General features: G+C 42.2%; 1 long non-coding RNA gene across 1 annotated transcript in view; it reads right to left on the reverse strand.

Annotated features, from left to right (window-relative positions):
• LOC118918181 (uncharacterized) overlaps positions 1-7970 on the reverse strand; it is a 49720-nt gene extending 41750 nt beyond the window's left edge. Inside the window, exons 1-2 of the long non-coding RNA XR_008995478.1 lie at positions 7610-7970; positions 3758-3866 (exon numbers count right to left, since the gene is read on the reverse strand). This is a non-coding gene — a long non-coding RNA (uncharacterized LOC118918181). The remainder of the gene's footprint in view (positions 1-3757; positions 3867-7609) is intronic.
• Positions 7971-8210: the final 240 nt, after the last annotated feature.

The raw sequence follows: 8210 nt of genomic DNA on the forward strand, positions 1-8210 counted from the left end.
TAGAAATGGAGCCAATAGATCCTATACAGTCTTGTATTTTTTAGATTAAAAAAATTCCTTGTATCTGTAGTTGTGTATGTCTTTTTGATCATGGTGCTTATTTGTCGTCTTTTTTTTCCACTGTATTTATTAGTCATTTTGAAAAACACAGATTTGGGTTTTATGGATTAACTTCTTTTCTACTCTTATTGCCTAATGTTTCCTCATTATTTCCTTCCTTCTATTTGCTTTATTCCACAATTACTTCATTGAGCTTTCTCAATTTAATTATCTGTTTATTTACTTCCAACATCTGTATTCCTGCATTCATGTCTGCCTTTTGTTAAGAACAGGGGCCTCTATCAACACCACCACATTCTCTTCTATGACCATGCTACTCAGGCTTTGGTGCCTAGCCTCCACTAAGGCTGTTGCTCTGCCTATAGATACCACCCAGTGTACCTCTTCACCTATCAACAGCAAGGGACTTCCTCCCTGAAACACTGTTATCATTCTCTTCTTCTTACCTACCCTATAACTTCTTCCTACCCTTTAACTCTTAACCAAAAATCTACCATATTTGATCCACAGAGAGCATGTCACTTAACACCCTCCTCAGTATACAACAAAAGTATAATCATGTAATAATTGGTAATAATCAGTAATAATCATGTAGTGACATGTGATAATCATTTCCTTGATTCATTCATTAATGCTTAAAATAACAAATAGGAAAAAGTTTGTTTAAAGTTTAATAATTCAGAAAAGTATTTCATGTTTAAATCAAAATTTGTACTTTCCAAAATAAAATCGTGACTTCTAAATCATACTGTTTTAAAGCTTTTATAAAACTTTCATCACAGAGAAACGCAGAATCAGAGTACTTGCTCTCTGGCTGCCTTTGCCTATAGTCAACTGCACTCTCACCAGCCAGAGTCACTGACATTCACCCCATGCAGGGTCAATGAGCCTCAGCCCAGGGCATTCATAAGATTGCTTCAAATATCATGCTGTTGGTATGGACACAGGAAGTTAATCCAAAACCAAGAGCTCAATTGTCATTTAATACTGTTTATTTAGACATTTTCAACTTAAAATGATGGCTACTTTTGCCTTGAGTTCCTTCTTATGCACCCAGGTGCACACAGATCTTACACCAGAAGTCCTTGTAGAAGGGAACAGACATAGCTCCTGGGGTTAAGGGAGGGCAAAAGAGAGGGGCCAGAGCAAGTAACACCCTGAACAACTCTTAGGCAGAAAGAGAAGTCCTACTTTTCACATCTCTGCATGAATCTCCCTTAATCCTTAAGAGTTCAATGTAATGAAGAGCACATCTGGCCAGATGACTTTCCTGTATTCTTTCATATATCTATTACATACTTTTCACAAACTCAATGACTTTAGTAGAAGACACCTCTGCTAAGTAATACCTTATGTTCATCACCTTAAAAAATAACAAAGCCTTTTTTAAAAGTACTAACTCACCCCAAATGAAAATTGTCAAAACACAGATAAAACTTGAGATAGCTATTTTCTTCCTTGTTTCTATTAAATTGCAAATAGAAGTGGCTGACTTTATTAATTTAATGAACATTTATTTTGGCCTGGCTGGAGCTTAAAGTTGTCGTGTGCACTGCAGGGCTGTGGAGGGGTGCTGAGGGGATGCCAGGTGGTGATACGTGCTCACAGAAAACCAGAGCACGATAAAGGGAGAGTGGGGTGAGTCTGCTCATTACATACAGTGGTGTGTTAGGTTAGGCTGGGCTACCTTGTGGTAATAATTAACCCCTGAAGCTCAGTGGCTTGGCATAACAAGTTTCTTATTCACATTACATGTTCACCATGGGTCAGCAAAGAGTTCTGCTCTACAAAATCATTCAAGGACACAGATGGCTGGAGGCTGCTCCATCTGGGACAGGATGCCTCTAGAGTCCTTCTGCAGGTGCTGCAGCAGAGGACACCAACTGAAGGGTTATGCATGGCCCTACGGGTTCATATCTGATTGGCCAGACTAGTCTCATGGTCCCAGCCATTGCAAGAGGGTTGAGAAAGTGAGGGATGCTCATGGGTGTTCTATGAGCAATTAATGACTTATCATTCATTCTCTGATACTGTGAAAACTGAGCAGAAATTTAATAAAGTAAAGGAAGAAACAATACAGATATCTGGCAACAATACTTTGTCATAGATGACTTACAAAACATAAAATATACTGTACCTATTTATTTCTCATGAACAGCCACACCAAATCCTTAAATTAGATCTTCTGATGAGAATAACTAAGTACCTCAAAAATCTCTCCCTTTCTCTCTCTCTCTCTCTTTCAGTTTCTCTCTCTGTCTCCCCGGTTTCCCATCCTGTCCTCCCTCTCCCTCTGTCCCTCTGGTCACTGTTTGGTTCAGTAGTAACATCTTACCTTGATTACCTTAACAGCCCTGTATACCACATGACATATAACATCTCTGACCGTCCTTTACATCCTTCAGTAATTTATCACCTTAAGGATAAAATCATAATTCAAGGGCTAATGAGCACATTCCTGATTGACAGTAAACCACATCCTTGGTGTCCTTGTTCACTACTTTTCACATATTTAGACTCTTTTCCTCTTATTACCTATCTAAAATTTAGCATTATTGATAATGCACATGGCTCTGAAATTACTTCAAGGACCAAAATGAAAAGATTGGAAAAAGAGTTCATTTAAAAAATTAATGCTTATAATAGCTCTTTGAAATAAAGAATGCTTTTAACATTTTTACACTTAATGTTAAGTTAGATATTATGTAAAATTGTTTTCACTTCAAGAAGAAATGCAATATGGGCTATTTTGAATATCAGCAGATTGAGAAATCATTCATAACTCCTACTATTCAAATAACAGAAACACTCAGGTAACTTCTTTCCCCAGATAGCAAAGCACAAAATAGAATTAAACCTAAAACTGTGCTCCTCCTTTTTTCATAACCAGCATTGTGTGCTCAGGTAAGTTACTTCATTTTGTTATACATTAGTTTCTTCTCCCATAATACAGGCAACAGATCCATCCTCTCTATTTCAAAGGTTAAGTAATCACTGTGAGAAAAAATCCATTACTCTCAAGCACATGTTAATTCACAGGTTATTTCATACCTGTCCTGAAATAATACTCATAAAAAGTTTGAAATTTGACAATATCAGTCTCATTAACCAAAATCAATGTTAGAAGTGATATTAAAAAAAATAGCAAAATGAAATTGCAAAATATACTTTACATCTCCAGCCTCATAAAACATGAATTTTATAAGCACTTTAAAATATTATCAGAAACACACCTTTGTCGGTAACCATTTGAAAAAGTAAATATTAATATATAATCTGGAATGCTGTGCTTATGCATTTAAATACAATAATCCAAAATTCCATACCTATGGCGTATCAGGAGGCCTTCACATATGTAGGTACAGATTCCCCGTAAATTGATCAAGAACTCTGCCAAGCTCTCCAGCATGCAGAGGCAGCCCCGAGGTGCTGGTGGAGCGGTGACGGCTGCCACCCTACCCAAGGGGAGCTGCCAGCTACAGGGCAGTTTGGGCAGAAGCCCAGGGAGGGAGATGGTGGACAGGGAATGTGTAACAGCAAATCAGGAGGGTTTCTTTTTTGTTGTTCAGTGTTTACCCACCCCTCTACAAGCACAGCCTCCAGGAAATGTTAAAAGAGAAGGCTTAGCATCAGAAAAATGGTCTTTTAGAGTTTTCAGCCAAAAAGCCCCTCTTCCTTTCATTTCTGGTTTTCTGACCTCATGTCCTGAAGACACTGTTTTCCTTCACTTTGTGTCGTCCACATGTTCAATGCTTGTAGTTTTCAGCTCTGCCAAACTAGCACTGAAATCCTTGGCTATTTGTCGTCTGCAGAAAAGAAAAGAAGCATTAATATTTTAGGATACAGGGGCTTTTACAACAAATCTCTCACCAAATCTTCCTTCACTTTAAGCTCTTTTCCTTGCTCTGCCTCCAAGATCACCACTTCAGTTCTTTCCGTGTTTCCTTGGAAAACCGAACATTTCCTGACAGGTGTCTCCTGTTACCTCTCACTTGCCCACTGGCCTGCAGCCAGAGATGGTTCTAAATTGCAACTCTAATCACGTCCTTCCACTATGTAATCCTCTCAAAAGTTTCCTACTTACTCTGCCCCAGTGGAACCTGAATTCTTCAACAGGAGTCAAAGGACTTTGAGGACCTGGATGCTGTTCACTAGTCAACTCACCTCTCTTTCATTCTCTTCTCATCTCTCAAGGCACACCTGGGGACCTCCTCATCCTGAGAGTACCAAGCTTCTTTACCCCTCCCAGCCTTTTTCACTCTTGCCCTCAGAAAGGCACGGGGCTTTAGCTCTCAGCTCGGCCACATTGCTAGGAAAAGCCACTAGCTATCACATTACACGCACACTCTCAGACACACACAAAGCGAGATGGTACAGCTTAGTGGTTACATTACCTAAACTGAAACCAGACTCCACACATACAAACACTGGCTTTGCCACTTGAGGGCTGTGATCTTTGGGACATTACTCTCTATGCCACAGTTTTGTCCTCTGTAAATGGGAATACTAGTCACTAATGGTGTAAAGATTAAATGGATTATATTATGCTTAATATGTAATATGTGCTATGTAAACAGTGCTATTCTTATTAACAGAGACTAATTAGTCTATTAAGTAAGTATAGTTAAGGCCTTACTATGTGGTTGGCCCTCTTCTAAGTGGTTTAACATATCTTAACTCATATAACTCACAGGACAGGGTAAAGTGTGCCTCTTGTGTGCTCCCTGAGCCCCTTACAAAACACTTACTGCCCTAAATTGGGTGTTTTTGTGACATTTCCAATAGGTAGTAAGCTCCCTGAGGGTAGGAGCACATCTTCATCCTTGTATCCCCCAATATCCTAACAGTGCCTGGCATTGTGCCTGGCACTCTTTTAAGAAACGTTTTAAATTGTCATAGTTATAGCATGTCTATAAAGTCATAAGGAGACCTGATTGCTGTAAACTGCCCAGCATTCAAAAATGAAAAGTAAGGTTATTACACATCTTAGCCAAGTGGTTTGAAAATGTTTTTTGTGTTATTCACCTTCTCCTCAACCCCCTCAGGTTCTATCCCTGCTCCACTGAAATTGGCCTTTCCCAGGATACTGTTGCCAAAGCCAGTGTCAGCAGCAACCATTAAGATCATCAACCCAGCTGACCACTCTCCTCCTTCCTGAGATACTCTTCTCTTGGTTGCCATGCTGTAGGAGTGTTGGTGGAATAAATTTTGAAGTACCATGGTTGGTAATTTAGTGGCTCACATGTCAACCTATGATATAAAAGCCTCTGTTTCCTACTATAGCCTGAACTGTCTGAAACTGTGCAAGGAGGACGTCCAAAGACAATTAGTCAAGTTCAGTTTAGAGCATGAAACTGTTTTAGGTCCTTTGTAACTTTTGCAGAGGCTTGACTGATTTACGGTGTGTGAGTCTGTACCGGCAGTGGTGGGGGGATGTGCGGAAACATCACAGTGGCTTATGTACATCTTCTTTCAAGTCTAAATTCACTATTACTCTCTCTTGCCTTCAGGGCATTTCCCCACCAACTCCTCTGGCTAAACTTGAAAGCAATTTTAAATCCCACTCCAATGACCACAATGGGCCAGTATCTTATTAATTCTACTTCACCTGACTTGCACAATTAAGGATGGATTCAAAGTCATGTGATTAGCAAGAAAAGCATGAAGCAAATATCTTATGTCCTCGATCCAAAATCCTTATCAAGAATAACCCAGGGGGCTTGGGTCCCTCAGCAAAGTTACAGAATCAGACTCTCTAGGAAGGTAGGACTTAGACATGTACAGTCTGTAAAGGCTCCCCTGGAGATTCTGATGTGTTTCCCTGATTAAGAATCAGGTATCAGATGAAGGTGTTCATATCAAGATTCTACACTGAGCTAGGTGAGGGTATTCAAGACTGAAGAAACAATTCCTCTCTATCAAAGGATATATACACAAGGCCACAAATGGGCATTCTTTTAAGAAATGTTTTAAATTATCACAGTTACAGCATGTCTACAAAGTCATAAGGAGACCTGAATGCTATAAACTGCCCAGCATAGAAAAATAAAAAATATTCTTACATATTAAGACTTGCAAAATATCAAGTCCCTCAAATCTTTAAGACTGCAACAATACTCACACATAAAATGTTTTCATAAAAATATAGATTTATCTCTTTTCTCTGAGATGCTTATGGCCCTTTAAAGTTTATACAATGCACCCATATGTTAAACAAGGAAATGTCCCTTCATTTACAAAAGATGACAGGTAAGAACTACAGAACAAAAATTCTAGAGTAGGATAAATCTGTACGTACTCCACTCCTATGTAGGAGATATGTTACATTAGCCTTCTAACTACAGTTAATTGCATTAACTTTAAATGTCCCTATGAAAGAGAGGCTATTCACAATTAAACTAGAGGCTATAGAGAAATTAATTCCCAATTCAGAAGTAGAGCAGTTCAAAATCTGAATCTGGGATCAGACGACATGGGTTTGAATCCCGGATTGTGCCATTTATGAGATGTGTAACTTTGTGCAAGCTACTAAACTGACCCCGGTCTACATTCCTCTTTAAAGTGGGGGTAATAATATCCATCTGATAAATACAATTAGACAGTGACTGAAACACAGTAGTGCTCAAGAAATAGGCTTTTTTGTTGCTCTTTTTGAGAAAGTAAAAAAGCAACTAAATTACATTGCAGGTTTCTGGATGGACCTTCCATTCTAATGCTGAGCAAACTTACGACAGTACGCAAGTGAACTTGCCTGTACACTCAAGACAAATACATTGTCCTTGAAAAGTATTTCCAATACACTCACTCATGCTTTGCCACAAAAGACGATCAAAAGTACAATAAAACTCATTCATAGAATTTTCATACTTATTACACAGTGTCTAAATCTCAGGGAACTGTGGGGAAAGATTTGTAAGGAAGATTTAAACTTAAACTCAAACCATAACATAGGCTTTGCGACTGCCACCAAGAGTTAAAATTAAGTTTATGCTCCTCTGGACAATTACACCTGACTGAATGCAAATTAAGCCTTAAAGAAAGTAACTGGTGAAATAATCAAGTTAGCCAATACATTAAAAGGTACATTCACTGAATACATCTGATGTACTCCATACCTAGACATCATAACTGCACCTGGAAACAGAAGGCACACATTTCTGTTAAATGAATGCATGACACTGAACTCCCAAAAAATAATGCAGGAAAGGAAACATGGTTAGGAATTACCCAGCATTGTGAAAATGTAATGGTGAAAACATAAGAAGGAATGTTTTTCTTATCACAGCTAACAATTCATATTGCTTCTTGTGGGCCCCGCACACTTCGACTCTTCAAGGACAAAGCCTGGGGTCCGCTGCCACCCGGTAGGCAGGGCTGCCCACGCGCCCTCAGGCGGTTCCACGACGCCCGCAGGACACGGTGGGCGGGAGAGGGGGCGCAGGGCCCCCGCCACGCCCCGACGTTCTAGAGTCCCCCGCGCTCCCCGACGCCCACGGCTCGCGGGGCCCTTCACCACGTGTAAAAAAGGGCGCGGCACGGAGACGCCCACGGAGAAGGCCCGCAGCGATCCACGGACCAGCTCCGCCCGCGCGTCTGGGAGGCGGCAGGGAGGCCCGGGCCCAGCCCCGCGCAGCCCGCCCCGGCCAGTAGCCCCGGTCGGCCAGGCGCCGACACCGGGCCACCTGCCCTCGGGCCGCAGCCGGCCGAGCAGCACACCTGAACGCGGCGGCCGCACACGCACGACAGCTTCGTCTCCGAGCGCGGATGCGTGGCCCCGCGGCCAAAAGGAAGTTCGGCCGGTGACCCCGGGAGAGCTGGAGCCAATCACAGCGCACCCAGCGTGTGGGCGGGGCCTGCGCTGCCGCCTATCCCGCGGCGGGGCCCGGGTGGTGCCCGTCAGAAGTGGGACCGGGGCACCGCGGCCGCTTTGGCCGGGTGATGCTACCGCTTGGACTCTAGCGCAGGTGCCTGGGGGCGAGGGCCTGCGGGGAGGGGGCGGGGCACGCGCTTCTTTCCAGGGAGGGACGCAGCCGCGGGGCTCCTCCACCTGCCCCGCCAGGGGCTTCGGTCTGACGACCAGGGCTTCTGCCCCACTCTCTAACCTTTGTTTTCTGCTGTTTCTCTTTCCTCTTGCTCAAGGCAGACTTTTT

Source organism: Manis pentadactyla, chromosome 2, assembly GCF_030020395.1.
Source record: "Manis pentadactyla isolate mManPen7 chromosome 2, mManPen7.hap1, whole genome shotgun sequence".
NCBI classification, from domain to species: domain Eukaryota; kingdom Metazoa; phylum Chordata; class Mammalia; order Pholidota; family Manidae; genus Manis; species Manis pentadactyla.